We start from the raw sequence: 20123 nt of genomic DNA, 5'->3' as shown, positions 1-20123 counted from the left end.
GTTCCCGTCCTGCCGCTGCTGCAAGCCAGGGATGGAGAATCTGGCGCTCAGCTCCAATCTCAGCTCATCGCAGCGGGACTGGAGAATCCCGCCAGCGTGAACGGACAGAAGATTCCCTCCCTCCCGTGATTCAGTCTGTGTGGCTCTTGTTCAGAGCTCAGAGTCAGACAGACCCAGAACATTAACTCGGTTTTGCTCTCCACAGATGCTGCTGAGTTTTTCCAGTGTTTCCTGTTTTTAATCTTGTGTTACATTAGTGCACAAAATTATGCGCTTGCGTGCCTATTAATGTATGTACCTTTCATGAACAGAAAATCTGGGCAATTTTCCACCACAGTTTGTCAGGAATGTGGAGGAGGCAGAATTGCTCAGTGAGCCTTCTTTCAAATAGCAGCCTTCAGCAATGATGGATTTTTGCAGAGTGGATTTCGGAGACTGGCTTCTGCAATTTCATTAGTGGGCCATCAATTATGGGAAAAAGATACTTCTCCCATTTTTCACCAGCAGGAATTTTGCCTGGAATTCTAGTCTCTGCTCAGAACTAAAACATTTACACAACTCATGGCCAATCAACAACTGAAATACGGCAAGATTATCAGTCAGTTTTCAAATATAACTGATCAAAGGCATCATTTTTGGCTTGCTAATATCAAATAACACACACTTACATACAAACACGCACTCGCACACACTCATGCACACACACACTCTCGCACACTCACACTTGCAGATACATGTGCACACACTTGCACATACACGCATGCACACACTCACATGCACACACACACTTGCAGATACACATGCACACACTCTCATACACATATACACACACACACTCTCGCACACTCATGCTCACATAAACGCGCACACTCACGCTCGCAGGCACGTGCAAACTCTCACACACATACTCTCGCACACTCGCAGACACACGTACTCTCACAGACACTCACACGTGGCTTTTACCATTTAAAAGTTCCCCCATATTGTCTGGAATTAAATATGAAACTGAAGAATATATTCAGAAAGATCATAAACATGATCCAATGAACGGGTTTTAATGGAGGAAAACTACAAGATATAAACTTGCCTTTATATAGCGCCTTTAACAACAGGAAAAACTCGCATTTGTTTATTATTTTATAATGTTATATTACTTGTTTCCTACATTGCAACACTGAGGGCGCTTCAGAAGTATTTTATTGGCTGTAAAGTGCTTCAGGATGTTCAGCGGTTGTGAAAGACGTTACAGAAATAAATACAAGTCTGTTTCCTTTAGCACCTTCAATGTAATAAAAGTTCTCAAGGTGACACACAGCAGCATTGGAAAAGAACATTCAACACTGAGTAGCGTAAGGGGATATTTGGGTGGGTGACTGAAAACTTGGTCAAAGAGATAGGCTTCAAGGAGTGTTGTAAAGGCAGAGAGAGAGAGGGAGGGAGGGGTCCATGATATCAGGTTCTGGAAGACAACTACTCACAGAGGAGCAATTGAAATCAGGGGTTGAACAAGTGGCTGGAATAAGAGGAGCACAGAGATATCAGAGCGTTTTAGTTTAGTAAAACACCTCAAGGCATTTCACAGGAACATTATCAAGCAACTCTGCACACCGAGGAACATCAACATTATAACAGCGGCCAAAAACCTGATCAAAGTGGTAGGTTTTCAGATGCATCTTAGAGGAGGAGACAGCGGTGGAGAGATTTAAGGAGGGAATCTGGGAGCTTTGGGCGAGACAACCGAAGACACAGCCGCCAGTGGTGGAGCGATGAATATCGGGGAGGCGCCAGTGGACAGGATTGGAGAAACGGAGAGATCTCGAAGGGGTTGTGGGGCCAGAGATTACAGAGATAGGGAGAGGTTGAGGGCACTGAGTGACTTGAAAATAAGGATGAGAGTTTTAAAATCAAAACATTCCTTGACTGGGAGCTAACACAGGTCAATGAGCATGAGGTGATGGGCGAATGGGACTTGGTGTAAAGTAGGACATGGGCAACAAATTTTTGGATGACCTCAAGTTGGCAGAGGGCAGAAGGAGGGGACCAAAGCCGGACATTCTCTCTCCCACCTTCTTCTGTCGGGAGAAAGATACAAAAGTCTGAGGTCACGTACCAACTGACTCAAGAACAGCTTCTTCCCTGCTGCTGTCAGACTTTTGAATGGACCTACCTCGCATTAAATTGATCTTTTTCTACACCCTAGCTGTGACTGTAACACTACATTCTGCACTGTCTCCTTTCCTTCTCTATGAACGGTATGCTGGGGCGGCACGGTAGCACAGTGGTTAGCACTGCTGCTTCACAGCTCCAGGGTCCCGGGTTCAATTCCTGGCTCGGGTCACTGTCTGTGTGGAGTTTGCACATTCTCCTCGTGTCTGCGTGGGTTTCCTCCGGGTGCTCCGGTTTCCTCCCACAGTCCAAAGATGTGCGGGTTAGGTTGATTGGCCAGGTTAAAAATTGCCCCTTAGAGTCCTGAGATGCGTAGGTTAGTGGGATTAGCGGGTAAATATGTGGGGGTAGGGCCTGGGTGGGATTGTGGTCGGTGCAGACTCGATGGGCCGAATGGCCTCCTTCTGCACTGTAGGGTTTCTATGATTTCTATGATTTCTTTGTCTGTATAACATGCAAGAAACAATACTTTTCACTGTATACTAATACATGTGACAATAATAAATCAGATCAAATCAAACAGCAGCATGTTGGAATAGTTAAATCTAGAGCCGAAGGGATAGCTGAGGCTTACAGGAGGAGAGACAGTCAACATGATGAAGGTAGAAGCAAGCGATCTTGTTGAGAGGGGAAGTTCTGAAGCTCAACACGTGTGGAAGAGAGTGGTTTTTCTGATCTCCAGGATATGTGGCCAGAAGCCCAACTTGGGTCCAAGTAGACACCTCAGCTGGGGTCAAACCTGAGGATTCACTCTCCCCTAGTTTTAGACATTGTGGATCATCTGAGGTTGGAACTTGGATAAGCAGCCTGACTGAGAGAGTCGAGGGGTTGAAGCAGACAGATAGAGTTAGTTGTGATCAGTGTAAATGAGGAACCAGATTCCCCGCCTGCAGATTATCGCCAAGAGGCAGCCTGGAGATGAGGAAGGGGAGGTGGGAGCAATGGATCCCTGAGCGATTCCCACATTTCCACTCCATCTGACGAAGGAGCAGTGCTCCGAAAGCTTATGGTATTTGCTACCAAATAAACCTGTTGGACTTTAACCTGGTGTTGTGAGACTTCTTACTGATTCCCAAGGTGACAGTGCAGGGTTGGAAAGGGAAGCCATTGATAGAGATGCTTTGGCTGCTATCGGGTAGTTGTGAGTGGAACCAACTCAGACAGTCCCACCAAACTCAGATAGAGAGGAGAATCCTGGAAGAGGAAATACCGTGGACCGTTTGAGGTTGCAGAGACAGAAGTACCAGCGGGTGGAGATCCAACCATCAAACTCATTTTAAATGGGCAAAATGATGGAGTGACAGGAAGTGACGTAAATGAAGTAATAATCTGCATTCATTTACCAACTTTCACACCTTAGGATATCCTGAGGAAGTTCCAAGCCAATGAATTACACCGGACACGTAGTCAGTGTGAGGTTAAGGTGGTGAGCGGCCAGGTACTTTAGTGCTGTCGACTGGCAGATGCACAATGCTCCAAACTGTGGAACATTCTGACCATAGGAAGATCGGGTGCAATGCAGTCTGGGCACATTCCAAATGGTAGTCATGATGTGGAGATGCCGGCGTTGGACTGGGGTAAACACAGTAAGAGTTTTAACAACACCAGGTCAAAGTCCAACAGGTTTATTTGGTAGCAAATACCATTCGCTTTCGGAGCGCTGCTCCTTCGTCAGATGGAGTGGAAATGTGCTCTCAAACAGGGCACAGAGACACAAAATCAAGTTACAGAATACTGATTAGAATGCGAATCTCTACAGCCAGCCAGGTCTTAAAGATACAATGTGGGTGGAGGGAGCATTAAGCACAGGTTAAAGAGATGTGTATTGTCTCCTGGTTGGTTGTAGAGATTCGCATTCTAATCAGTATTCTGTAACTTGATTTTGTGTCTCTGTGCACTGTTTGAGAGCACATTTCCACTCCATCTGACGAAGGAGCAGCGCTCCGAAAGCTTATGGTATTTGCTACCAAATAAACCTGTTGGACTTTAACCTGGTGTTGTTAAAACTCTTACCACATTCCAAATCCCAGGACTATGCGATGAGGGACACACTAAAGCTGTCACAGAGACGCGACGCTGTCTAAGGCTACAGTGAACTGTGGGGGGCAGAACTCCCTTGAGCCAAATAATTCACTGAATCATAGAATCCCTACAGTGCAGAAGGAGGCCATTCGGCCCATTGAGTCTGCACTGACAACAATCCCACCCAGGCCCTATCCCCGTAACCCCACCTATTTACCCCCCAATCCCTCTAACCTACACATCCCGGGACACTAAAAGGCAATTTTGCATGGCCAATGCACCTAACCAGCACAAGTTTGGAGTGTGGGGGAAAATCGGAGGACCCGGAGGAAACCCACGCAGACATGGGGAGAATGTGCAAATCCCACACATCGACTGAAGAGTACGCAAGACCAGCATTTCCGCAATGTGCTGCAAGTCGGGAATCGAACCCAGGTCTCTGATGCTGTGAGGCAGCAGTGCTAACCACTGTGCCGACCGTGTACGCAGTGAATATGATATGTATCTTTGTACCATTTGTAAGGACCATTTTAAGATGTCTGTAACGTTTCCTTGACCATATTGAAGCATCTCAGAGTGTTACTTTGTGTTTGTTGCTTGAATATTGTCGTACTTTGTGTAATGGTCACTGTAGAATGTTAGTAATGTTCTTGCAGATATTTTATGAAAGAAGTATATTTTTGCAAAACAAAAGATCAGGTGTAATGCCCGTTCTTGTCAGCTTGGATCTACAATGTCTCTCTTGTGGGGACGATGAATTGGATTCAATTTAAATTTTGTTTTTGGAGCAACCAGCGAGATAGACTTGGGGCTTGCCCTGTCCACTCTGCTCACTGACTCTGAGAAAGGAATTATTAAAAACAAAACTTACATATCTGCTCCAGCATTCAGCCGAGGCCACAACTTCATGTCTGATCCGTGACACAGCACCGCCAGCAATGCAGCAGTCCCTCGGGACAGCATCAAAATGGCTGCTTAGGTTAAGTTCTCAAGTGGGGTTTAAACCCAACACCTTCGAACTCAAGCCAGGAGTGACGCACGGCTAACAGGTTTAATTTCCCCACTTTGAGTAACACTTCCAAGCTTCGCTACAGCTTCAAGGTTAGATTACAAACAGAGAAGTAATCACGGCGCAGAGAGAAACTTAAAAGTTATTTATTAGTCACAAGTAAGGCTTACATTAACACTGCAATGAAAGTTACTGCGAAAATCCCCTAGTCGCCACACTCCGGCACCTGTTTGGGTACACTGAGGGAGAATTTAGCACGGCCAATGCACCCTAACCAGACGTCTTTCAGACCGTGGGAGGAAACCGGAGCACCCGGAGGAAACCCACGCAGACACAGGGAGAACGTGCAGACTCCACACAGACAGTGACCCAAGCCAGGAATCGAACCTGGGTCCCTGGCGCTGTGAGGCAGCAGTGCTAAGAAACCTTAAGGGTTCCTCGACAATATCAAGAGCAACTGCAACGCTGAACTCAAGAAAGGGAAAGAAAACAGCATTTTAAATCGACTGAAGAGTACGCAAGACCAGCATTTCTGCAATGTGCTGCAGACAATTATACACAAGTATGGGTTGGACACAATAACAAAAGATCAGCAATTAGATATATTAAACTAAAAAGGAGTCGGAAGTAAGTGTTACCATGCAGGGAATGAGTCACGTAGGCAATTATTTTCAATTTCCTCATTCAAAAAGGAAGGAACTAAATTCCTCAAAAAAATGAAAACAGTTACCAAATTTGGTTAAGACCGCGAGAGGGCTGAATGTTAAACGGTCATTGTTCAGTGGACTGATTCAACAAAGGAAGAGGAGGAAAGAGAGAAGCGTCTGAACTTCAAGATGGATGAAGAAATCAAACGGAAACGACTGGAAAGGGAGACAGATTCCTTATCCATGCAGTGAGTTAACGAACATCCAACTTCACCGGCTACTTAAATGGAACAGCAACGTAGAGATGGGCTGCTGACTCCCCGATTAACACAAGGAATAGAAGCAGGGGAGATCAAATTGAGGTATACAAGATGATAAAAGGTATGGATAAAGTAGACGTGGAGCGGATGCTTCCTCTTGTGGGGCATTCTGGGACAAGAGGTCATCGCCTTAGGATAAGGGGCAGCAAATTTAAAACAGAGTTGAGGAGAAACTACTTCTCCCAAAGGGTTGTGAATCTGTGGAATTCGCTACCCCAAAGTGCAGTGGATGCTGGGACAGTGAGTAAATTTAAGGAGGAGTTAGACAGATTTTTAATTGGTAATGGGTTGAAGGGTTATGGGGAGAAGGCAGGAAAATGGGGATGAGGAGCATATCAGCCATGATCGAATGGCGCAGCGGACTCAATGGGCCGAATGGCCTAATTCTGCTCCTATATCTTATGAAGTTATGAGGAGTGGGCCAATCGGCCCTTCAAGACTGTCCCACCATTCAATATGATCATGGCTGATCTATGCTGGCCTCAGCTGCTCTTCTGTACCATTTCCCCATCGCCTTCTATTCCTCGATCTATCAAATATTTATCCACCTCCACTTTAAATACTTCCAATGATCCAGCCTCCACCACCCTTTGGGGCAGAGAATTCCAGAGATTCACCACCCTCTGCGAGAAGAAATTTCTACGCACCTCAGTTTTAAATGATCCACTCTTTATCTTGTAGCTGTGTCCCCTTGTTCAAGACTCTCCCACTAGTGAAAACATATCTACCCTGTCAAGCCCCCTCAGGATCATATATGTTTAAATGAGGTCACCCTCATTCTAAATTCCAAGGAATACAGATCCAGACTATTTAGTCTCTCCTGAAAGGACAACCCTTTCATCCCAGGAATTAGCCTGGTGAATCTCCTCTGGACTGCCTCCAATGTTACGCGATCCCTTTTTTAGGTAAGGGGACCAAAACTGTACGCAGTATTCCAGCTGAGGCCTCACCAACACCCTGTACAATTGCAGCAAAACCTCCCTATTTTTAATCTCCAACCCCTTTGCAATAAAGGCCAAAATGCCATTCGCCTTCTTAACTACTTGTTCAAGCTGCCTGCGAGCTTTTTGCGATTCATGCACTAGAACACCTAGATCCCTCTGCACTTCACTCACCTGCAGTCTCTCTCCATTTAGATAATAATCTGGAGAATAACAGGAAGGGCAACAACAAGTTTGCATTTATACAGCACCTTGGCCATAGTAAAACACCACAAGGCACTTTACAGGAGAATTATCAAGCAACATTTGGCATTGAGCTACATATGGGTGGCAGGGTGGCACAGTGATTCGCACTGTTGCCTCACAGTGCCAGGTACTGCCTCACAGCCCCAGGTACCCTGGTTCAATTCCAGCCTTGGATGACTGTATGGAGTTTGCACATTATCCCCGTGTCTGCATGGGTTTCCTCCGGGTGCTCCGGTTTCCTCCCACACTCCAAAGATGTGCAGGTTAGGTGGATCAGCCATGCTAAATTGTCCCTTAAAGTTCAAAGATATTTAGGATTAGTGGAGTAAATACATAGGGTTACAAGGATAGGGCCTGTGTAAGATGCTCTGTCAGAGAGATGGTGCAGACTCAATGGGCCGAATGCACTGTAGGGATTGTATGGATTCTATTCTATGATGTGGAGATGCCGGTGTTGGACTGGGGTAAACACAGTAAGATGTTTAACAACACCAGGTTAAAGTCCAACAGGTTGGACTTCCTGTTGGACTTTAACCTGGTGTTGTTAAACTTCTTATTCTATTCTATGGACAAAGAAATATTAGGACAAGAGATGTCAGAAGCTGTCTAAATAAGGAGAACCTGTAATAAGGTAACCTGTGCTTAATGTTCCCTCCACTCACATTGTCTGTATCTTTAAGGCCTGGTTGGCTGTAGAGATTCGCATTCTAATCAGTATTGATTTTGTGTCTCTGTGCCCTGTTTGAGAGCAGATATCCACTCCATCTGACGAAGGAGCAGCGCTCCGAAAGCTAATGGCATTTGCTACCAAATAAACCTGTTGGACTTTAACCTGGTGCTGTTAAAACTCTTACTGTAAATAAGGAGAGACAGAGAAGCAACTCCAGAGTTAAGGCCTAGACACCTGATGGCACGGCTGCTAACAGTAGGGCAATGGAAACTGGGGATGTGAAAGTGGGAGGAACTGTAGGAATCTATAAATTTCAGAGGTTTCATAGAACCCAAACAGTGCAGAAGGAGGCCATTTGTCCCATCGAGTCTGCAGGTGACAATAATTCAACCTAGGCCCTATCCCCACAACCCCACATATTTGCCCCGCTAATCCCTCTAACCTTCGCATGCCGGTGCAATTAACACTCAGGGGCAATTTAGCATGGCTAATGCACCTAACCTGCACATCTTTGGATTGTGCGAGGAAACTCAAAGGAAACCCACGCAGACAGGGGGAGAACATACAAGCTCCACACAGACAATGACCCAAAGCGGGAATCAAACCCAGGTCCCTGGTGCTATGAGGCAGCAGTGCTAACCACTGTGGCACCGTGCTGCCCCAGGAGGAGGTTACAGAGATAGGGAAGGGTTAGGGAAGGGACAGTAAGAAGTCTCACAACACCAGGTTAAAGTCCAACTGGTTGATTTGGTAGCACAAGCCACTAGCTTTCGGAGTGCTGCCCCCTTCATTAGGTGAGTGGGAGTTGTGTTCACAAACAGAGAATATAAAGACACAAACTCAATTTACAAAATAATGGTTGGAATGCGAGTCTTTACAGGTAATCAAGTCTTAAAGGTACAGACAATGTGAGTGGAGAGAGGGCCAAGCACAGGCCAAAGAGATGTGTACTGTCTCCAGCCAGGACAGTTAGTGAGATCTAATGCCGGCATCTCCACATTAGGGATGGGAGGCAGGGATGATGAACGGGACTTGGTCCGAGTTAGAAAAAGCAAAAATGCGATACATAAATAAATAGAACAGAAAACGGGGATCAGGATACCTGAAAGACAGGTTTGCTATTAAGCAGCAGTGGGAAAACTGGCGCAATTAGCATTTTGTGACATGAGGCACCGAGAATGAAGGTGGGATTCAGGATAGGAGCACGATACAGCAATATCTTTTTTTTTTAAAAAACAATCGTGGGGTCAATAATTTTCCCACAATCTTTCGTAAGTAAATGAAAAAAAAGCTTCTCCTGTTCATTCATTAAGTAATGAATAATTCAAAGCCAGGCAACAAAGAAAGCACGCAACTCTGGAATGGCCAGCTTTAAATGGGGGAACGTGAGGATTGAGATACTGATGTGGCAAATATGGAAATGCAAGAAACACACACAGAAATGTCATTAAATAAATGAATTTGCGCTCCATTCTTATCTGAGCCAGAAAGCGGCAGCTCCAATGGAAATGCAGACAGCTGCCGAGACCTTCCGGTAAGATCCGGAGAACTGTAAAATGGTTGTAAGTGGTGAGATATCTACACTATTCCGTACACAAGCACCTTGCCAAAAGACCATTGAAGCTAAATAAATAAAACCTCTGTCGTGAATTCATTCATCTGAATGAAGCCATTTTTTGAAGCAGTATAATGGAAGGTAAATAGGGCAAGGCCCAAAAAAGCAAGCTGGAGTAAAAAAAAATTCACATTCTCGAAGACTGCTGTCCTTTATGTGACTGCCACTGCATTATAAACCCACCACAGTTATTTATGGTTTAAGTAACCTTTCACAGCGCAAGCAAATTTGTCCTGCTTAAGAAACCTTTATGAGGCCGGACATCAGTTATACAAGGTACAGCAGTCTATATTTGCACATCTGCATCAGACGGGAACGACAGACTGTCCTTCTACTGAAGAAATCTATCACTAATCTCCCACCAGAAGGTCAGCAATTTAAGTTCCACTCCAGAGACCTGAGCACTAAATCTAGACCGACTCTCCCGGTGCTACACTGAGAGCGCACTGCACTGGCAAAGGTGTTGTGTTTCGGATACCGTAAGATCGTCTACATCCACCCAAAGGGGCAGATGGACCCCCCCCCTCTCCCCCAGGTTTAATGTCTCATCCGACACTGGGAGCTGGCCAACGCAATCTTACCGGCCATTCACGCCACGCTCCTGATGCAGCGAAGTTGGAGAGTTTGGCACTCAGCCAAATCTCTGTTAATTAATTGCATCAGGATGGGAAAATCCGCCGGTGTGAACGGTGGTAAGATTCCCGCCAAAGTGACGTCAGGAAGCGTAAAAGAGAACATGCCCATGTCTCAATCAATGGGAACGAAGTAGAAATGGTCAAGAGCTTCAAGTTTTTAGGTGTCCAAATCACCAACAACCAGTCCTGGTCCCCCCATGTCAACACTATAGTTAAGAAAGCCCCACCAACGCCTCTACTTTCTCAGGGAACTAAGGAAATTTGGCATGTTAGCTACGACTCTCACCAACTTTTACAGATGCACCATAGAAAGCATTCTTTCTGGTTGTATCACAGCTTGGTATGGCTTCTGCTCTGCCCAAGACCACAAGGAACTACAAAAGGTCGGGAATGTAGCCCAATCCATCACGCAAACCAGCCTCCCATCCATTGACTCAGTCTACATTTCCTGCTGCCTCAGAAAAGCAGCCAGCATAATCAAGGACCCCATGCACCCCGGACATTCTCTCTTCCACCTTCTTCCATTGGGAAAAACATACAAAAGTCTGAGGTCACGTACCAACCGACTCAAGAACAGCTTCTTCCCTGCTGCTGTCAGACTTTTGAATGGACTTGCCTTGCATTAAGTTGATCTTTCTCTACACCCTAGCTATGACTGTAACACTACATTCTGCACTCTCTCGTTTCCTTCTCTATGAACGGTATGTTTTTGTCTGTATAGCGCGAAGAAACAATACTTTTCACTGTATGTTAATGTGACAATAATAAATCAAATCCAATCAAAAATGAGGGTCCACTGACTGTGGGACAGAGGCAGCAGAGAAGAGGGGTGACCAGCTGCACAGGCTCCTGAAGCACAAGGACTGAAACATGTTCAGAGTATAAACAAGTGTAGTGCTCACAGGGTGACAGGGTCACACAGAGGGATTAGTTTCCTGCCATCTAACCCTTCAGTCATCTTAAACAGGGCATGCACAACCCAGCCTCTGTTTAAATTAGATTTGATTTGATTTATTATTGTCACATGTATTGGGATACAGTGAAAAGTATTGTTTCTTGTGCGCTATACAGACAAAGCATACTGTTCATAGAGAAGGAAAGGAGAGAGGGCAGAATGTAGTGTTACAGTCAAAGCTAGGGTGCAGAGATAGATCAACTTCGTGAAAGGTCGGTCCATTCAAAAGTCTGATGGCAGCAGCATCAGTTTTATTCAATGTTGGTTGCGGGATAATATTGGCCAGGACACTGGGGAAGAGCTGAGTGTGGGATCTTGCTGTGCAGACATTGCTGCCGTGTTTCCTACGTTACAACAGTCTCTGACACTTCAGAAGTACTTCACTGAAGTGCTTTGGGATGTCCTGAGATTGTGAGAAACGCTACAGGTTCCTGTATTAATTTGAATCCCGGATTGAGACAGCACTATCGATGTACAAAAACACAACAAACGTTATTTTTAAATAATTGGCCAGAGATGTGAATACAGGGACTGGCTTTACTCTTCCTAATTCCAACTTTTAGTTTAAATATCACATTTGGTAAAATTTTTCTGAGGTCTCAAAGTAAGAAATCAGATGAGAGTATAGACAGATAGACAGGACGGTCAGTTTCAATGGCCAATTGGCTCGTATACGGAGAAGGTCACTGGTATAACTGATCTGCAAATAGGGACTAATCCAACAAACATCATATTGATCCAACCAACACCAATTACCAATGTCACCAATAGGACATAGTCTAGTTTGATTTGCTTTATTATTGTCACATCTATTAGTTATACAGTGAAAAAGTATTGTTTCTTGTGTGCTATACAGACTTAGCGTTCATAGAGAAGGAAAGGAGTGCAGAGTGCAGTGTTACAGTCATAGCCAGGGTGTAGAGAAAGATCAGCTTCATGAGAGGTAGGTACAATCAAAAGTCTGACAGCAGCAGGGAAGAAGCTATTCTTGAGTCAGTTGGTACACGTCCTCAGACTTTTGTATCTTTTTCCCGATGGAAGAGAGAATCTCCGGGGTGCGTGGGGTCCTTAGTTATGCTGGCTGCTTTTCCGAGGCAGCGGGAAGTGTAGACAGAGTCAATGGATGGGAGGCTGGTTTGTGTGATGGATTGGGCTACGTTCACGACCCTTTGTAGTTCCTTGCATCTTGGGCAGAGCAGGAGCCATACCAAGCTGTGATACAACCAGAAAGAATGCTTTCTAAGGAGCATCTGTAAAAGTTGGTGAGAGTCGTAGCTGACATGCCAAATTTCCTGAGTCTTCTGAGAAAATCGGAGATGTTGGTGGGCTTTCTTAACTATAGTATCGGCATGGGGGGACCAGGACGCCTTGTGTCGAAACAGCTTGTTGTCGTCCTGGTTGCAAGTTAAGGTTGCAAGACACTCAAGAGTTTGAATCAGACAAAAAATAAATAAAATCTTTTTCTGTCCATCGGAAACAGAAGTGCTCGAAAAGAAGTTTGGAATTAATCTATGTTTGATTTGATTTATTATTGTCACGTGTATTGGGATACAGTGAAAAGTATTGTTTCTTGGACGCTATACAGGCAAAGCATACCGTTCATTGAGTACATAGGGAAGAAGAAAAGGAGAGGGTGCAGAGGGTGTAGGATGCTGGAGACAGCTCACAAGAAGTCGCCTTGCTCTCTTTGTGCACCATCTTTGTGTATAGAACTGTGCTGACAACAGTCCACGTGCTTTAACACAGGATAGTTGTATAATCCAAGCTGGGTCGCTGGTTAGGTCCTCAGCGAAATAACTCTGGAAGTCTCCATTTAACGATCCTTCTCTCGCCTCCAGAATCTAGGAAGTCGATGGTTGGAAGGGCAAACATTCTCTCAAAATTGTGCTGAAGCCTGGAGGATTCGGATCTCTACCACATTGCACATTGGTTATTCTTCCAGTTGGGGCAGATCAGCCTCAGGATTGGAGGATGCTCAGCCTCTCTCGCCTTCGTTACCTCGAGAAGAGAAATGCTGCCCCCATAGCCGAGGTCACTGACTGGACACTGTGGACTCAACTCAAATTCTCTAACCTCTCCAATTGGTCTTTGCACCCCAAATCAGGAATTGACTCCTGTGGCATCAGGCTTGGACAAAATGACATGGGGGGTGGGGAGGCACGGGGGTCGTTAACAGATCAAACTTGCACTGGTGGTCAGTGCAGAGGGAGAGCGGGTCGGTCCCCATTTCTGATTTTCGAAAGAAAATCCTCCGTTAGTTTGATCGCTGGGTCATGGTTAGATCTTCCCGTGGGCCATGGTTAGATCTTCCCGTGGGCCATGGTTAGATCTTCCCGTGGGCCATGGTTAGATCTTCCCGTGGGCCATGGTTAGATCTTCCCGTGGGCCATGGTTAGATCTTCCCGTGGGCCATGGTTAGATCTTCCTGTGGGCCATGGTTAGATCTTCCCGTGGGCCATGGTTAGATCTTCCCGTGGGCCATGGTTAGACCCAGTCAACAAGAACAGGAAGCCAAACATCACATTGTGAGTGAATGAAATATTTCAAGTGACCAGTTTGTCTTCCTTCACAAGGCGAACAATCTGCAGGATTTGGAAAATGTTCAGTAGGAGTCCACAAGATCGATAACTTCAAGCACCTTTTTAATTACAGAGAAATGAAGACCTTGAGGAAGTCAATTGAATTATTTAAAGAATGCAATGACTAGACGGTGTCTGTCAATAACTACTTGCATCAAGCGACATTCATGCAAGTTTCTGAAGAGAACTAGATTACATATCAGTAGGTGCTTCTTTTCACAGAATATCATGGCAGCACGGTGGTTAGCACTGCTGCTTCACAGCGCCAGGGACCTGGGTTCGATTCCCGGCTTGGGTAGCTGTCTGTGTGGAGTTTGCACGTTCTCCCCGTGTCTGCGAGGGTTTCCTCCGGGTGCTCCGGTTTTCTCCCACAGTCCAAAGATGTGCGGATTAGGTTGATTGGCCATGCTAAATTGCCCCTTAGTATCCAAAGATGTGTAGGATTAGCCATGTTGAATGCGCGGGGTTACAGGATTAGGGCAGGGGATTGGGTTTAGGCACGTGTTGACTCGATGGACCGAATGGCCTCTTCTACACTGTAAGGATTCTATGATCATCTCCTGGTACAAAGCTGGTGTAGTGAGTGTAGATTCATCACAGGCGACTCTAAATCGAGCTTCTCAATTGCACAGGGTGGGGATCCATCTTACAAAATATATACAGAGGAACGGAAGAAGGGGCAATAATGATTAACAGAGATAGTAGCACAAGAGAGCTTATAATTATCAGGAAATGGTGAACTGCTTCAGGCTCTTTCCTTCAGTAAAGAGAAGGTTGAGAGGTGAACTGATAGAGATCTTTACAATCATGGATGGTTTTAAGAGGGGAGATTTTCACAGCAACTTCATTGAAGTGCTGTGACTAATAAACAAACTAAGATGCAGAAAGAAATGTTTCCACTTGTGAAGGAGACCAGAACTAATATCCAAAAATATACAATAGTCATAAAAAGAAAAGAATATCAATAAACCCAATGCAAAGTTCAGGAGAAACTTATTTTATCCAGGGAGTGGCGAGGAAGTGGAACTCGCTAACACACAGAGTGGTTGAGACAAATGGATTGAAGAGGATGTTTGATAAACACACGAGGGAGAAAGGAATAATTCATCCCCCCTTATCAGCGGAATTTTCTGTTCCTCTCTCCCTTCTGTACTTAACTTTAAGGCCCTTTGAACAACTTGTGTTCTTTTCCCCCGACCGAAAATTGTTTTCAACTCTCAACTGGAGCGTCAACACTCAGGAAAAGTAAATAGAAAGTTTTGGAATTGGCTTTTTTTGTAAAAGGAAGCTAAGCGGTTAGCACTGCTGCCTCACAGCGCCAGGGACCCGGGTTCGATTCCCGGATTGGGTCACTGTCTGTGCGGAGTTTGCACGTTCTCCCCGTGTCTGCGTGGGTTTCCTCTGGGTGTTCCGGTTTCCTCCCACAGTCCTAAGATGTGCGGGTTAGGTGGATTGACCATGCTAAATTGCCCCTTAGTGTACCCGAACAGGCGCCGGAGTGTGGCGACTAGGGGATTTTTACAGTAACTTCATTGCAGTGTTAATGTAAACCTACTTGTGACACTAATAAATAAACTTTAAATTAAGAGCCACAGATCAGAAACTGAGATGGAACAGAATTTGTACAATGTAAATTTAAGAATTAATCGAACAGGAAAAGGGGGGGTGGGGAGGAGATAGCGGTGAACCAAATTAAAAGAATGTAAAAGCGTTCAATTAAAATTTTGGGTGTTCAAATTTTTTGTTGCTGCCATCATCATCGAGAGGGGGAGAGAGCGCATGAGAGAGAGAGGGAGGGAGGCAGCCAGCACTTCAGTGGGTTTGTTAGTTATTATTGGTGCTTGTTTCCGGTATGTCATGCCAAAAATGGGAAAGTTAAAAGAAATGCAATTGATTTGAGAAGTTTTTGCAACGTGGAATGCACGGCTCAGTGGAATCCACAGTTTACATGCTGCATAACCATGTATATGTCGCGTTCCTAACTGCTATTTAAAGTTAAGCTCCTGCACACTCTGAGTATATATCTCATTACAACAAATACTTGTTGCGTATATAGCATAATTAAGGATCCCACGCACCCCGGACATTCTCTCTTCCATCTTTTTCCGTTAGGAAAAAAAGATACAAAAGTCTGAGGTCACGTACCAATCGACTCAAGAACAGCTTCTTCCCTGCTGCCGTCAGACTTCTGAATGGACCTCCCTCGCACGAAGTTGATCTTTCTCTACACCCTAGCTATGACTGTAAACACAACATTCTGCACTTTCTCCTTTCCTTCTCTATGAACGGTATGTTTTGTCTGTATAGCACGCAAAAAACAATAATTTTCACTGTATCCCAATACGTGTGACAATAATAAATCAAATCAAAAAAACTGTATAGTGTGATCCCACTAAGAGTCCAGCCCCGGTTCACCATGCCGGCCCCGGTTCACCATGCCGGCCCCGGTTCACCATGCCGGCCCCGGTTCACCATGCCGGCCCCGGTTCACCATGCCGGCCCCGGTTCACCATGCCGGCCCCGGTTCACCATGCCGGCCCCGGTTCACCATGCCGGCCCCGGTTCACCATGCCGGCCCCGGTTCACCATGCCGGCCCCGGTTCACCATGCCGGCCCCGGTTCACCATGCCGGCCCCGGTTCACCATGCCGGCCCCGGTTCACCATGCCGGCCCCGGTTCACCATGCCGGCCCCGGTTCACCATGCCGGCCCCGGTTCACCATGCCGGCCCCGGTTCACCATGCCGGCCCCGGTTCACCATGCCGGCCCCGGTTCACCATGCCAGCCCCGGTTCACCATGCCAGCCCCGGTTCACCATGCCAGCTGCGGTTCAGTTGCTCACATTCACGCCTCTGAGTCAGAAGTCTCTGGGTTCAAGTCCCACTCCATGACATGAGGTCAAAAATGAAGGCTGAACTTCAGCGCAGTACTGAGGGAGTGCTACACTGCCAGAGGTGGTGTTGTTCCGATGAGCCGAGGCCGTGTTGGCTTGGTGGAAAAGATCCCATTACACAATTTCGAAGACGGAGAGGGTGGTGTCCAGGCCAATATCTATCACTCAAGCACCATCACAGAAAGAACAAATGATCTAATCAATCACCGTTCATGGGAGCCTGCTGTGCGCACATTGGCTACATTGCACCATGAGCTACACTTCAAAAAGGACTTTGTTAGATGCAAAACACGTGGGGACATCCTGTGGTGGTGAAAGGTGCTCCATAAATGCAAATCTTTTAAGTTACCAGTGTGATAGCAACAGGGCAGAGCAGAAAGCTTCTTCCGTCGGGTAAAAGATACAAAAGTCTGAAGGCACATACCAACCGACTCAAGAACACAGCTTCTTCCCTGCTGCAATCAGGCTTTTGATTGGGTCTACCTTATGTTAAGTTGACCTTTCTCTACACCCTATGCCTGTAACACTACATTCTGCACTCTCTCCTTTCCTTCTCTATGAACGGTATGCTTTATCTGTATAGCGTGCAAGAAACAATACTTTTCACTGTATGTTAATACATGTGACAATAATAAATCAAATCAAATCAAAAATCAGAAACAAATTAAACGACTGCATGAAAATCAAACCAGCCCTCATAGTAAAAATTACCTTTTGCTCTTTGTGCTGAATTAATGGAATGTTTCTCTTCTACTGAAGGGTCGGCCATGAAAATGTGACCAACACTAACCCTGGTTAAGTGCTGCATGCAGCAAGTGTAACAATCCCGTCACATTACAGCAGATCAAAAACATCGCTTACAAAAAGACCCTGCCTTGTTCTTGTCTGTTCAACTGCAGCATTGGCTAATTCCAAACGTTACACTGCACCAATGAAGCAGCTTCGTGACTGACACCACCTGAATTCACAGTTTACAGAAACTTCACAAAAAGTTTCACTTTGATTTCCTCAGAAAAATGTTTTTTTTCAATCAAGATAGCAGCAGTGGTGTACTGAACGCTAACTTCATAGTCACCATGTTTCCCACATTCTGACACTGACCACACTTCAAAAATACTCCACTCACTGAGAAGCCCTGATGTTGTTGCAGGTGCTATAGAAATGCAAGTCTTTGATTCGCATTCACAAGGTTTAAGTTTAGAGGGAATAAGTTTAAGTTTATTTATTAGTGTCACAAGTAGGCTTACATTAACACTGCAATGAAGTTACTGTGAAAATCCCCCAGTCGCCACACTCCGGCACCTGTTCGATTTGATTTGATTTATTATTGTCACATGTATTAGCATACAGTGAAAAGTATTGTTTCTTGCGCACTATACAGACAAAGCATACCGTTCATAGAGAAGGAAAGGAGAGAGTGCAGAATGTAGTGTTACAGTCATAGCTAGGGTGTAGAGAAAGATCAGCTTAATGCAAGGTTAGCCCATTCAATATTCAGATACACTGAGGGAGAATTTAGCATGGCCAATGCACCCGAACCAGCATGTCTTTCAAACTGTGGGAGGAAACCAGAGCACTGGAGGAAACCCACGCAGACACAGGGAGAACGTGCAAACTCCGCACAGACAGTGACCCAAGCTGGGAATTGAACCCGGGTCCCTGAAGCTGTGAGGCAGCAGTGCTAACCACTGTGTCATCATGCCGCTAAAATGCATCGAATCTAAAATTACGTTGGAAATCCCTTCTGTGAAATTCAGAAACTTGTTTAGGAACAGGCAACTAAGCAAAGGCAGATTGGAAGGTTATGATCCTATAAGGAATGTAATTCCAGCGGAAGTTACGAACAATTTAAATCTTCCACTTTCATTGAGACGATGTACTCTCGTAAAGCTTCATTTTGAGAACTAAATCTGAAAATAGTTTATTTGCAAACTTGGGTTATCTCAGTGCTGCCTCTCACAATGCTCCCATTCAACTCCAGCAGTGTCAGGTTGATCACAGCCTAGTCTCCTCAGCTGCCTGGAACACTGCAGATGATTCAAATTTCACTCAGCAACCTTTAAAACTGGGCTTTGTTCTGAGCAATGACTGAGGTAGGAGACAGCACACCGAGCATGTGGGTGATTCACCAGACTGAGAATCACCTAAACAAAGGTCTAACCAACACCCAGGAAGTAGGAATGCTCGTTCTTCAAAAGAGAATTCAGTGCATTCAAAATCAGCAACTACACACTCATATTTTTAAAATCCTTAGCTTTGAATCGCTTCAATATAAGGTGAATGATTTCCCCCATTCCTTAAAGAGCAGCGCGGTGGCACAGTGGTTAGCACTGCTGCCTCACAGCGCCAGGGACCCGAGTTCAATTCTGGCCTTGGGTCACTGTCTGTGTGGAGTTAGCATGTTCTCCCCGTGTCTGTGTGGGTTTCCTCCGGGTGCTCCAGTTTCCTCCCACAGTCCAAAGGTGTGCGGGTTAGGTTGATTGGCCATGCTAAATTGACTCTAGTATCAGGGGATTAGCAGAGTAAATGTGTGGGGTTAGGGGATAGGACCTGGGTGGGACTGTGGTCGGTGCAGACTTGATTGGCCGAATGGCCTCCTTCTGCACTGTAGGGATTCTATGATTCTTACCAGTTTCAATACACAAGAACAAACCAAATAAACCTGTTGGACTTTAACCTGGCATTGTGAGACTACTTAGTGCTACCCAGTCCAACGCCAGCAACTCCACATATAAGAACTAGGAGCAGGAGTAGGCTATCTGACCCCTCGAGCCTGCTCTACCATTGAATAAGTTCATGGCTGATCTTTTCATGAACTCGGCTCCACTTACCCGTCCGCTCACCATAATAACCCTTAATTCCTTTACTGTTCAAAAATCTATCTTTGCCTTAAAAACATTCAATGAGGTGGCTTCAACTGCTTCACTGGGCAGGGAATTCCACAGATAATACATGTACCTTTCCAAAACTCATTCTTCGTTACAGCCTACACAAAAAATATAACTCTTTCCATCCTCAATCCTCTCATAGCTACACAAATATGCAAAGCTTTTAAATATTAGCCAAATATCTTCTCAAATTTCTACAATCCGGCTTTTGAGGATTTTCCCAAAAAAAAAGGAGTGAAGGAAATTGGTTAAAAAATTATTAACTAGCAACTGAGAAGGTTAAGCAACCTCACCATCGGTTTACAGATAACCCATCAGGTAATAATAATACTACCCCAGCGAGTGGCAGTGATGTTTCAATTCCAAAATAAATCAAGTTGGCAGCATACACTGGGACAAGTGACTGACAAAGAAATCGCAAGCTGCTTCATTTCAAAAGCAATTCACTGCAGACCCCAGAAAATTTATTCCGAAATACACAAAGTATCTTACACTGATCCAGCAAAGATCACCAGGCACCCCTGCCTTCCAATACTCT

At 45.3% G+C, this 20123-nt stretch overlaps 1 protein-coding gene across 7 annotated transcripts in view; it reads right to left on the bottom strand.

Annotated features, from left to right (window-relative positions):
* The window catches only part of LOC144499506 (dedicator of cytokinesis protein 9-like), a 359791-nt gene that overhangs the window by 252271 nt on the left and 87397 nt on the right, over nt 1-20123 (bottom strand). Inside the window, exon 1 of one of the 7 annotated variants that reach the window (XM_078221536.1) lies at nt 17559-17567. The exons of the other annotated variants lie outside the window; for them this stretch is intronic. The gene's annotated coding sequence lies outside the window, so the exon portion shown is untranslated. Of the gene's footprint in view, nt 1-17558; nt 17568-20123 lie in introns of those variants that run through there. 7 annotated transcript variants of the gene reach the window in all.

This window comes from Mustelus asterias, chromosome 10 (assembly GCF_964213995.1).
Source record: "Mustelus asterias chromosome 10, sMusAst1.hap1.1, whole genome shotgun sequence".
In the NCBI taxonomy this organism is placed as follows: domain Eukaryota; kingdom Metazoa; phylum Chordata; class Chondrichthyes; order Carcharhiniformes; family Triakidae; genus Mustelus; species Mustelus asterias.
The sequence above is the reverse complement of the archived record's forward strand: the minus strand, read 5'-3'. Positions and strand labels throughout refer to the sequence as shown.